Source organism: Micropterus salmoides, unplaced genomic scaffold (genome assembly GCF_014851395.1).
Source record: "Micropterus salmoides isolate LMB-PRFRI ecotype aquatic unplaced genomic scaffold, ASM1485139v1 Ms_hic_scaffold_17, whole genome shotgun sequence".
NCBI classification, from domain to species: Eukaryota; Metazoa; Chordata; class Actinopteri; order Centrarchiformes; family Centrarchidae; genus Micropterus; species Micropterus salmoides.
The window spans coordinates 4732255-4744810 of record NW_024040817.1 but is presented as its reverse complement, the minus strand read 5'-3'; the positions used below and the strand labels follow the sequence as shown (position 1 = coordinate 4744810).

Here is a 12556-nt window from a genome sequence, read left to right as displayed (position 1 = left end):
TACTCTGCAAGTTATTTTGTGGCTGCATTTCATTTAGCGGTTTTCTTTGGTTGATATTGTGATATAGGTCTTAAATTTCGTTCATGGTGGTCTTAGATGGGTCTTAAACTGGACTGGCTGACACCGGCAGAAACCCTGTTACGGTGCAGCCGCGTTAGTGCCAGTGTCTTTGAAAACTAGCTTCTGTTGACGCCTGTGTGACTGACCAACGATGCATTTCCTGTGTTGCTAAAGTTCCCCTTTGTTCAACGTTAACTCGCGGTCGGCGAACAGAAATTATTATCCTGTACAATCTGCTCATTATGTTGAACCCGATGATTCGGGTCCCTTAAATCGACAGTTGTGAACTTCGACATGAATTTATGAAAGTCTTTTCCTTCCCGAGCAGGACATTACAGCATGTTGTATGTACCTGCCGCCCCTCAGCTGGGAGCGTTTGTCCAGCTTTGAGAGGAGGCAAACATCTCAGGCAAACAAACATGATCATTCAAACAGCTGACGTTTGGTTGGTTGCAGCTGGTTCATTTCTGACTCACCAGTCCTGCGACGGGGCTTCTGTTATTGATAAAGTGACAGTCGACGGTGGATCGAAGGTCTGAAGATGACTTGACGTCTTACGTTTGACAAGTCTTTGATCCAGCGTGCAACAAAAACTCAACAAACCGTTTGAGGTTCAGGTACGACCGGATGTGAAGCGCCGTTGAATGAATAATTGATCGGTCAGGGGGTGAAGTGAGGTGACAGCGAGTGGCGGTGATTAAAATCCACAGTAGCGACCTGTGCGGATGAACTGTAATCAGCCATCTGTGAAAGCAGAAACGTGCAGAACAATGAGTCATGATTGCTTTATGTGAAATTTAAAAGTGAAGGCTGTAATTTGGAGAGGTGGAGGATGTTTTTCTTCTTTCTGAGCTGAGTCGATGATTCTCCTGTGATTATAACGCTCCTGTTTGATAAAGACGTTCCTTTGCCTGACAGCTCGACGCTCTGAAGCCGAGAAATCAAGAGGCTGTCAGAACTTTTCTACTCCCAAACAACAGAGCGAGAAGAAAGAAGAAAATCAAAAGAGAACAAAATGATGGAACATCTCAGAGGGAGAAGGATCTAAAAACTGCCTGCCCTTCACACTGTGTGATGATGATGATGATGGTGCAGTGATTTACTGGTTTTAGGGTTTGAGAGTCAGCACTCTGAATCTGCTGGGAGACGGTGGACGGGTGGATGTGCGGCGTCGGCAATAAAACGGACACTCTGCAGGTGAAGCTCTGGATTCGACGGGGTCAACTGTACGCTCCAACCCTCAGCAGCTTTGTGTGGTGAAACAAGCTGCTGAAATGAGTTTCCTTTACGCGGCCTCCTCAGCTCGTCCTGAAGAGGCTTTCAGACCGAGACCCTTGGCTGTAAACGTGACGATATGTTGCCTCAGCCAACCTGTCACATATGGACGCTTGGTTTTAACGCCCTGCGTTACCTTTTAACGTTGCTTTTCGACGTTTAGGGCTCCGCGATCAAGTTAGCAAGAATAAATACCGCTTTGATTAACAGCCCGGGCTTTTATTTGCTAAAATCGCTGAATTGACCGTGTCTTTAATTCCTTTCGCACAAAACTGAAATAGGCTGCTATGAAACAGTTTATTTATTTCAAACAGAATATTACTTACGGACTTCGAGCGCTTCAAAGGTGACGGGCGTCGGCACTTTCATCTCTTGTACCAGGCAGGTTACACCAGTAAATCTATAAGAATTAGACTTTGGGGCTCGTTGCTTCCGTTAAATTAACAGAACGATTGATTTGTGAGGAATCTAACTGATGTAACGATGTCCACACCGACACATTGATCACACGTTGAAAGATTAATATTTGGATTAACGATCTAAGCAGCTTAGAAGCAGCTAAAGCGGCGACCCCGCGAGGTTTAAGAAGTTTCATACATCCAAAGAACTTCTATAAAACACAGACCAGGCTTTTAATGGAGACCTGCGTTTATTTGTCTAAATGTGTTCCCACAGCAGGCCAGTAAACGGGGGGACGCGGCTATTAATTAAGAGTTTTTTTACGGTCTGCAAGGTCTGGTTACACTTTCAAAATAAAATACTCGTTAACGTTGTGAAACGTCGCAGTTTGGTCGGCTTTAGGCAAACATCACTAAGGTACGAACATCAGTCAACTTACGTAAATTAAGTGAGGTTACCTGCATAACTTACGTAACTTCAATAAAAACAATTAAGGTTGACTTTTTGGCGGGGCTTGACCGTCCACGTGTGACGACTTGAGAGTAAGAACGGGTTGCGTACGCAGCAAGAGGAGAGAAGGCAGCTACCACTTTCTCTGTACCCGATTCCACCATTGGAAATGCGTTAACCACAGTGGACAGGAGGCGGTTTGATTATACAGCAGTGTTTAAAATATTAGTTAAATAAACTGGCTATATTAGTCGTGTCTTTTTACCCACCATTCCCTCTGTTTTAAACTACAAACTGCTTGCTGTGGCTACGTAATGAGACTCAGCTTGGATTGTACTGGAGCTGCTAGGCGTCGTTGTGGAGTTGCACTTTGCTGCTGACAGAAACACTGTTGTTGTTGGACGGCTTAGAGCAGATCAGGGTGGAGGGTTTACATACAGCCCACGCCGTCTTAAGAAGCAGGAGGAAGGAGCTACAGAGAAGGGCATCCAGGCTGCTTCGCTTACCGGGCGTCCAGCACTGAAAAAGACGTTGACGTACAGGTGAGATGATGAAATGTGATCCGCGGTTTCAGTTTGAGTTACAGGTCCTTGAGTTTATCAGACACTGAACACCCTGCACAGCATTTCTAATAATACTCTGAGGTTCTGCAAAGTGATCACAGTGACGATCATTTCATCACACGGGGTCAACAGCGGAAACACAGCGTCCGCATTATTAAGTAAAATGTGAACAACATGGTTGCCTAGAATGGATTTGTATTAGACTTTGCCATGTAGGGCAACTTATTAGAGGAGACCTATTAAACTGCTTTTCCAGTCCTATATTGTAGCTCTGTGACTCTATGGCAGCTTTGCACGATTCAAAGTTCAAAAAAATAATTTTCTATCTTATACTTGCTCTTCATGCAGGCCCTCATTTCAGCCTCTGTCTGAAACGAGCTGTAGAGGCTTCTGACTCCGCCCCGGAACAGGGGGATATCTGAGGTTTTGGCTCAAAGGGATTTCTTTTAAATACTTTGACCTCATTATTTGAAACTTTGGTCATGTTTAATATGAACATCTGACATTGTAAGAAAATATATAAAAAGCTTAACAGGTCCCCTTTAATTTCTACGGGTAAAGGGAGGCGTTGGGAAGTTGACCTTCACTTTCAACAAACACAGTCCTGCTCAGTATCTTAATTGAAAGGTGGACAAAGGACAAAAAGGAAGAAGACTAAACTAAATCCATATTTAATTAAAAAAGAAGGCGTTTTTGACCACTGATAACAGAAGACAAAGAGATTGACAAATTTCGGAGATGAGGTGATAAGTGAGACGAAACAGATGAAGGGACGACGTGAAGTAAGAGGAGACGAGGACCGAGAGAGAGGAGACGGACAGACGATGTGAATTACAGCGTGTTCATTAGCAGAGCGGTCTGATGAGACGGAGAGGGACGGAGACAAGATGAAGATGAGTTTAAAGTGATGAAAAGGAGGAGGTTTAATTAATTAACAGAGACGATGGAAGAGGAGAAATCAGAGTAAACAGGGCGACACGATTCAGTCGATAAGAGTGATTAGAAAATGAAGAAGATGGTGGAGTTTGAAAGACGAGAGAAAAGGAGACGAGGGGAAGATGGACAAAGATACAAAGCGAATAGAGAGAAGATAAAAAAAAAAAAAGGGGAGATGATGAACAAAAAGGTTTGGACACATACATTTTTTATACCACAAGTTAGTTTTTGTAAATATGTGTTGACAGAAATGCTCCAGGAGATTGTCTGTCAAAAAAAAGTTTGAAACATTAAAAAGCACGTTAGCCATTTTGGAGAGGTTTGGCACACAAAAGGACGCCCACGCACGCTGCTTACCAACTGCCCTGTATTACCGCGGTACTTTTAAATGTCAGCCTGGTGTGCCACGTGTGGTCAAGAACGGGAACCAGAGAATAAATTAAAATAGATTTATAATCACAGACTGTAAACAAGAAGTGGACATAGTCATCGTGACGTCACCCGTTGGTTTGTGGACCGCCTCTTTGAAGCCTCGAGTTTGGCCGATAGGGTGCCGCCATGTTGAGTTTTTGCAACTAGCGGCACCGAACGTGACCGTATTCGGACGAGACGTTGGAGCTCGTCAGTGCTGAATCCGTACCACCAGCAAGATCCGTGGCACAAAAGCGGTCCTGTCTGCCAAAGAAGGTCACCACAAATGTGCCTGTTCATAATTATTCGTGTGTTGTTGTCTGTTCTCATCTCAGGGCATCAAATACTGACATTTTCAGAAAGGCTGACTAAGCGTTATTAGATGTATAAGGTACCCTTCAGCGTCCGTATGAGACGCCTCCTGGTGCTTGTAGCCCCGCCCTAAAGCCTCCCCTGCTTCCTGGTCTCTGTTCCTCTAAATGGGACCATAATTTACTAAATGAACATCATGCTGTGTTGAAGAAGACTTGAAACTAGCGACTGAGACCAGAAACTCATCAGGAAAGTGTTTACTGAGGGAATAAATCAGCTGACAAGTAGAAACAGTTTCTTCTATACAATCACAGTTCTGTCTGCAACTGGTGGAGTCGCCCCCTGCTGGCTGCTGGAGAGAATGCGGGTTTAAGGGACTTCCGCGTTGGCTTCGCGTCGCAGACCGGAAGCGTCCTAAATGACAAAATAGGTCGATTGTCAAGTGTTCCAAAACCACATGTGTGAGCGTTGGTGAGTACCAGTCCAGCAACAAGCGTACCGGACCTTCACGTGACCTAAGTCACATGATGTGTGACACGTGGCAAACATTGTGAAACTGCTACTTTGGTCAGGTTTCCATCCACCCCACCACTTCCTGACGTTCTTTATACCACGTCACCTGACTTCTTCTGCCTCGTAAGGTCGTGGCCTAACAAGAAACCTAAATAATGAACGACGGTTCGGCGGTTTCTCTGGTGAGGATGGGCTGAAGCGAAGTTTACAGACTTCACTGATTAAAAACATCCCATGAACGGCATCGTAAAACTGTTTTGCGGGCTCTTCACGTGCCTCCAGACTCCTGAGCCGATTCTGAATCAGATTCCTCCTTCAAATCTTAAATGCTCTTCTTCGTCTGCATGTTCCTGTCTTCACTGTTGAATCCTGAGTTTCTCTCCTCATCCCTTCTTTCACTCTCACAGAATATAAAAAGTGAAGCAGTGCTGTAAATTAACAAAAAAACAGAACGATGGGTCGTTAAGGGTGAGACGAGGACGAGGCAACACTGTTTTTAAGAAAACTTCAGTGAGGGGAAAAAAAACAACTGACTGATGCAGATGCATTTGCTGACATGTCTTGTCTGTCACGCTGTTTTTCAGGTGAGGATGGGCTGTTTATGTTGTTAGTTCACTGTGAAAAGACAAATAACAAGTGAACACGGACATGTTTGTACATTTACAGTGGTTTTGTGAAGCTATTGGAATGTAAAAAGCAAAGTATCAGGTGAACAGCCAAGTGAATAGTGGGGGGAAAAGATTTTAGGAAGTCAGGTTGGACGTTTTTGAGGAGAGTAAAGAGGCTGTGGAGGGCTTTTCCTGAGAAGTCTAATAGACATGAAGACGACGGCCAGTTCATTAAAGAAAGAATGAGAGACGGAGGATTCGATGGAGCTCGTCAACTGGCCTCATGTTGCCACAGGGGCGAGGACAGGAAGTGGGGGGTGGACAGCAGGGTTGGACTGATCAGACGGGACGACCGCTGACTGATCGTTTATGGATTGCAGCATTGATCAACAGCGCCGCGGACCACAGTGTTCTGATGTGTGCCACTTGAAGCAAACCAGATGACGTCACGCTGCCTTTTGAAACATCCTGATGTGCGCAGATGTTTCCAGGAGGGGATGGACAAACATTTCGGTGCATTAGAGGGCCATAAATTCTAGTTTATGAACCCCCATCTCTAAACACCACTGCTGCAACGCTGTTTACTAATCTGACTTCTTTATTAAAATGTTTCCATGTTTGGTAATTATTATTTCGCTTATCGTGTTCTTGTGAAAGCTCTGGCAGCACAAACTCTCTCTTACTGCCAATAAAGCTTTTATGCTGTTTGGATTTTCAGAGATTACGTAAAGTCGTGAGGCTGGAAGAGGAAAACGGATAGAGGGATGGATGGTTAAACAGATAAGAGGAGGAGGAGGAGGAGACGGACGAAGAAGGAAAGTAGGTGTCAGCGAAAAACATAAATCCATAACAGCAGGGAAAGAGAGAGTGACACTGACAGAGTGTGGTAAAAGTGAGAGAGGGAGGCAGAGAGAGGATTAACCTCTGGAAACGATCACATGTGGGATTAGTTTACTACAAACAAACAAACCCCGTGTGTGTGGAGGATGATAAAGATCAGACTTGTTGTTGAAAGCTTTAATATGTTGAATGACTGATGTAACCGATGGATAAACAGAAAAATCTCTCTGACATGAAGCTGTAAGCCATCACAGCGGTAACCATGATGAGATCGCTGACCACAGAGCCAATCAGAGGGTCTGATTTCAGTGGCGACCGCATCCGTTTCAGGCAGTGAGGTTGTTTTCCAGTTTCCTCCTTCACCATGAAGCGTTTTAAGTCCCAAAAACTAGTTCTTCAGGTATAAAGTTCAGAAAAGCCAAAACATCAAAATTAAAAAAGGATGTTCCCAAAGTTGGAGTTTGATTTCGCCTAAAATAAGATACCTAAAATGAATCAGGAATAACTCCTCAACCATTTGGCCTACATGCATAATTCATATGATATATTTTCATCCTCGCCTGGTAAAAAAAAAAAAAAAGCTGTATTTTAATGCAATAAATCATCAAAACCATCATCAAATAGATTATAATGCAGTTGTAACTGTAAATTTGATGAAAATAAACTAAAATAAAACAGTTATCATACACCAGGCAAATGTCCATATTTTGGCAACATTTACTGTTTAAATCAGTGGTCGGCAATAGGCCAGATTGCTTTGATAGCAGAAAAATAAAAATAAATACATTGATAACGGCTTTATGTGAGCATGTGCAAAACTGGCCTTTTATTCAACATGTTGAACAAGGGAGAAACAAATATCCACAATAAGATAGATTCAATCTGACAAACGACCTATCGAGAGTCCCGCACGGTACCGACTGAGCTAAACGTGCACATGCTTCCGTTCGGTTAGACTTTGTTCTGGCCCGCCAGATAATGGCTTGGAAAAATTTGTAACCAAAAAACTACTTGGTTTTTTGTTTTTTTTCTGATTTGGTTTTGAAAGGAAATAATAAAAGATGAAAAACGGTAAGTATTGATCAATATTTTTATGACCAAAAGAAGTCAGAACGGAACATCACAGTGATGGCCCCCCCTGCCATCATTGGTCAGTCGAGCAGTATTGAGCAGACCTTTCATTGCGCAATTATCAATACTCGGAGCAACAAATCAGCTGATCTTTGGACTGGAAACGGCAAAAACGGCTAAAGTAAGGCAGCGGTTGTAATGGTATATTTATATTGGCTCGTTTGTTGTTACTTTTAGACAACTAATTAGTCTGTAATTCTAGTGATTTGAGTGATGTGAGCTGTACAGCTGATCTCAGGGGGAGACTAGCTTTGGTTTGAGAGGTTTGACAGGAGGATATGTTGGGATTAAAGATATCTGGATGCTTATGACTGCAGCCATGTACAGTTATCACAGAGCGATTTATGTTGTGATGTAAGCTCATTTAGATGATCGGTGTTTGGTGGGTGTTTGTTGTGGTTTGAGCCTCCGAGCTTCACAGAGGTGTGCAGCATGGATAGGGTGATGCAATACTAGTTTCAGACTTTAATTTCTCAAACTGCATCGCGTGGTGCCCCCGGGGGCGTCAGGTGACCTTTTTAAATTCCTAGAACGAGTCAAAAATAATTCAGAGCTTGATTTGAAACTTCTTGTTGGCTGAACAGCAGGTTTTCCCCCAAACTGAGAATAAAATGTGTAAATGGAAAAAATTCCAGTGGATCTGACGTATTAAAACTCAAACTGATTCAGAACCAGGAAGTTGATGGGCTCCAGCTGTTGATCTGATATAAATGAAAGTTTACCTGGGACATTCTGTCTTCATTAGAGAAAACCCAGCACTCTGTTGATCTGCTCCTGTGCTTCCCTGCATTCTCCCATGATCCTCCACGGTTTGACCTCGTTAAGGGAGGTCGCCTCTAATTGGGCACTGCTCGTCTCAGTGGCTCCTGTTTAGCGTTCGGAAAGGTTAACTCATGCAAAATATCCTGCCGCCTCCGCCTCCCTACCACGTGCGGGCAGTTCGGCTTCGTTAACAGTCACTCTCTTCTTCGTCTTAAAATCTAACTGTACCAAAGGATCCACAGGAAGCCTCTCCACCCCTCTAGATGTTAATCTGAAGTTTGTGTGTTTATAAGTCCTCCTAACTCATCCGTCCAACAGCTCGGTTTCAGGACGAAGAACCGCTGATAAGGTTTGGATCTGGATTTCTGCCATCAGATGAGATATGAAACCTCCTGAGACTTGATCTCCAGACGTCCACTTTGTTTATTCTAGGGTTGGGAATCGAGAACCGGCACAAAATTACCAAGAACGGTGGATTTGTTAAGACCCGTGTGTGCCTCTTTTCAGCCTGTGTTGAAGGCTTCGTTTTAGCTATGGAGTGATACATCTTGTCTCTAAATGATCTTTGTTGGGAGTTGCACATGCTCAGTTCCTAGTTAAGGACTACTAGCCAATCAGAAGCAGAGAAGGGCGGGTCAGCGAGAAGCCGGTAAACAGCTCGGGTTCAGCCGTACGTGTTGCCGACCGGCTCGGCAACACGGACTGGAGCGAGAGTTTCAGAGCGGTGAGTTATTAATCTGTATCCATAAAGTTTTAACTGAGCTCTGTCTCTACATCACAGGAACAACTTTCTGTCCACTGACTGCCTGGAGGGTAGCTAGTGTTTGGAAGGGAGAGGAGAGCTGTGTGCTGCAGCTCGCTGTTTCTGAGGGCGTGTCGGAGTAGCCGCTCGGCGAGCGTTATGACATCACAAGGATGAAAGGGAAGCGGCTGGACTACAAACGAGCTGTTTTCAGTTCAGAGCAGAGTTTTCTGTGGGAGATGGGAACTCACTTTGGGCTTTTTCACTTTGCAAACCTGTTACATGCACAAAAAAGGTTTATAACTCAATAAAGGAGAGGGAACAAGCCAAAAAGCAGAAAACCACCTCTTTAAACAATTGTTTTCTGTTCTGGCATAAATGCATGCATGAAATATTTTTAAACATAAATAGAAGCTTGTTTTATTACAATTTTTATGTATGTAATTTTTAATATGCAAATGAGGTATTTTCTCATGATCTGATTTGCATATCACACAAATCCATTTTCCAACACATTGATAAGAGTCAGGTGATTTTTTAGTTTTTATTGTGATTTGATTGTGCTTTATTAAAAATGCAAAGTCCGTCACTCTAACCATTGGATTCTTTATGATCTGATGAGTTGGACATCACTGACCACCAGCAGAAAACAGCACTGGTATATTTTAAAGCCATGCTGGGCAAACTTCCACCTTTACCTCTTTACTCTTCTCTGTCTCAGTTCTGCTAGTTACCAGCTACGCTTCTCCAAGTGGTTGCTTTTTACTGTAACCAGGGATTTTTGACAGATCTGCGGAAAACTGCGTTTTCTTGCTTTTTTTTGTGAATTTTGTCGTGGTTGCATGTAGCATTTTAATATGTTGTGTTTATGTATGGCTGCAACACTTGGCCAGGTCTCTCTTTTTGATCTCAGTGAGACTTCCTGGTAAAATGAAATCAAAATAAATAAATGATGATATACCACATGGTCGGACATTTACAGAACAGTTTATCAAAATATTGTTTTTAATGGATTCAAATGTGTGACGAACCCTTTTTTCCCACATTTTTACAGAAAAAATGCCACATAAAATAAGAATGATGAAAGATATTTAAAAACCCCTCTGTAGATGTCAAGGTTATGATGCTCTAACAGCTTTGAACGGCAAGGAAAATGACTCTGCGGACAGGAAACAAGTCATTTAGAGAAAACGGCTGTTAGCTAACGCAATAATTCACACTTAGCATAAAAATGACTTGTACTTAATTGTCAGGTCTCTTATAAATATCAGATTTATGGACTAGCTCACGGATTTAAATCCTAACTTTGTTTATTCCAGACTGGTTTTAATTTCAGCAACTTCGTCTTTGGTTGCTAACGATGTTTAGACGACATCAATGAAACATTTGAAAGCTTTTGCTAAAAATTTTGTTTTAAAAAGGTTTGGAGAAAAAAACGTGTTTGTTTCTCCCGCAAAAATGATAATTTGGTGTTGAGGATGAAACGATCTCATAACAATAACAACAAAATGATTTTATGACATTTAAAAACTTCAATTGATTAGAAAAAAAAAAAACTAAAAAATAAATAAATAGAAAATAACAAACACCCAGCCTGAGCCTTTGTCTCAGTTCGGGTACTTCCACCTTCTTCTTCTTCGAATTGTAACCACGCGGATCATTATCGCCATAATTTGGCCGCGATTGTCACTCGAATGTCTTCCAGCTTGTTGCAGCTCACTTGACTTCAGTTATGTGTGATTAAAAACGAACGTACTTCTCGGCTTCCTCGGCCGCCATTTCTACGAGTTTGAAAATATGTTGGTGGTCCCTCCCCTTCCGCTACGTGGCCAAGATGGCGACCGCTGAGGTCGAGGAGCGTCCAGCGTCAGTCAGACAGAGATGCATCGCTTCGATGAACGCACCGGCGTCGCCCCCTCTAACGTCTCCTGTCCCTCGTGTACGAGCTCCGTGCTGAAAAAACACAATCGATAAAGTTTTGTTTTGGTGTTGCAGGACGTCTGAGGGGGTCCACCCCCGCCTCCTGACTTCCTGTTTACTTCCTGGAACGCAGTGAGCACTTCCTGTATCTGACTGGCCGAGGGCGTCGCCTGCTTTCAGAATGTAAGTATCTTTAGAAGTTGCATATACACGAACCTCCCCCTTCTGCACCCCCCCCCCCCTGCATCCCCCCTTCTGCACCCCCCCTCCCCCTCTCTCTCCCCCTCACCCCCCCTTGCTCTCCCTCTCTCGCTCTCCCTGTTCCTTCTCTCTCTCTCTCCCCCTCTCCCTCTCTCTCCCCCTCTTCCTTCTCTCTCACTCTCTCTCCCCCCCTCTCTCTCCCCCTCACCCCCCCTTGCTCTCCCCCTCACCCCCCCTTGCTCTCCCTCTCTCTCCCCCTCTTCCTTCTCTCTCTCGCTCACTCTCTCCCCCTCTTCCTTCTCTCTCACTCTCTCTCCCCCTCTCTCTCTCTCTCCCCCTCACCCCCCCTTGCTCCCCCATCTCTCTCCCCTCTCTCTCCCCCTCTTCCTTCTCTCTCTCGCTCCCTCTCTCTCCCCCTCACCCCCCCTTGCTCCCCCCTCTCTCTCCCCCTCTCTCTCCCCCTCTTCCTTCTCTCTCTCGCTCCCTCTCTCTCCCCCTCACCCCCCCTTGCTCTCCCTCTCTCTCCCCCCCTCTTCCTTCTCTCTCTCGCTCCCTCTCTCTCTCCCTCTTCCTTCTCTCTCTCGCTCCCTCTCTCTCCCCCTCTTCCTTCTCTCGCTCCCTCTCTCTCCCCCTCTTCCTTCTCTCGCTCCCTCTCTCTCCCCCTCACCCCCCCTTGCTCTCCCTCTCTCGCTCTCCCTGTTCCTTCTCTCTCTCTCTCCCCCTCTCCCTCTCTCTCCCCCTCTTCCTTCTCTCTCACTCTCTCTCCCCCCCTCTCTCTCCCCCTCACCCCCCCTTGCTCTCCCTCTCTCTCCCCCTCTTCCTTCTCTCTCACTCTCTCCCCCTCTCTCTCTCTCTCCCCCTCACCCCCCCCTTGCTCCCCCCTCTCTCTCCCCCTCTCTCTCCCCCTCTTCCTTCTCTCTCTCGCTCCCTTCTCTCCCCCTCTCCCCTCTCTCTCCCCCTCTTCCTTCTCTCTCACTCTCTCTCCCCCCTCTCTCTCCCCCTCACCCCCCCTTGCTCTCCCTCTCTCTCCCCCTCTTCCTTCTCTCTCTCGCTCACTCTCTCCCCCTCTTCCTTCTCTCTCACTCTCTCTCCCCCTCTCTCTCTCTCTCCCCCTCACCCCCCCCTTGCTCCCCCCTCTCTCTCCCCCTCTCTCTCCCCCTCTTCCTTCTCTCTCTTGCTCCCTCTCTCTCCCCCTCACCCCCCCTTGCTCTCCTCTCTCTCCCCCCCTCTTCCTTCTCTCTCTCGCTCCCTCTCTCTCTCCCTCTTCCTCTCTCTCTCCCCCTCTTCCTCTCTCTCTCGCTCCCTCTCTCTCCCCCTCACCCCCCCTTGCTCCCCCCTCTCCTCCCCCTCTCTCCCCCTCTTCCTTCTCTCTCTCTCTCCCTCTCTCTCCCCCTCACCCCCCTTGCTCTCTCCCTCTCTCTCCCCCTCTTCCT

At 45.4% G+C, this 12556-nt stretch overlaps 1 protein-coding gene across 7 annotated transcripts in view; it reads left to right on the top strand.

Moving 5' to 3' along the window:
- Window positions 1-12556, top strand: part of LOC119906713 (semaphorin-6D-like) — a 195838-nt gene that overhangs the window by 84102 nt on the left and 99180 nt on the right. For 6 of the 7 annotated variants that reach the window (XM_038724036.1, XM_038724035.1, XM_038724034.1 and 3 more), the window contains one exon: window positions 10998-11105. The exons of the other annotated variant lie outside the window; for it this stretch is intronic. The gene's annotated coding sequence lies outside the window, so the exon portion shown is untranslated. The remainder of the gene's footprint in view (window positions 1-10997; window positions 11106-12556) is intronic. 7 annotated transcript variants of the gene reach the window in all.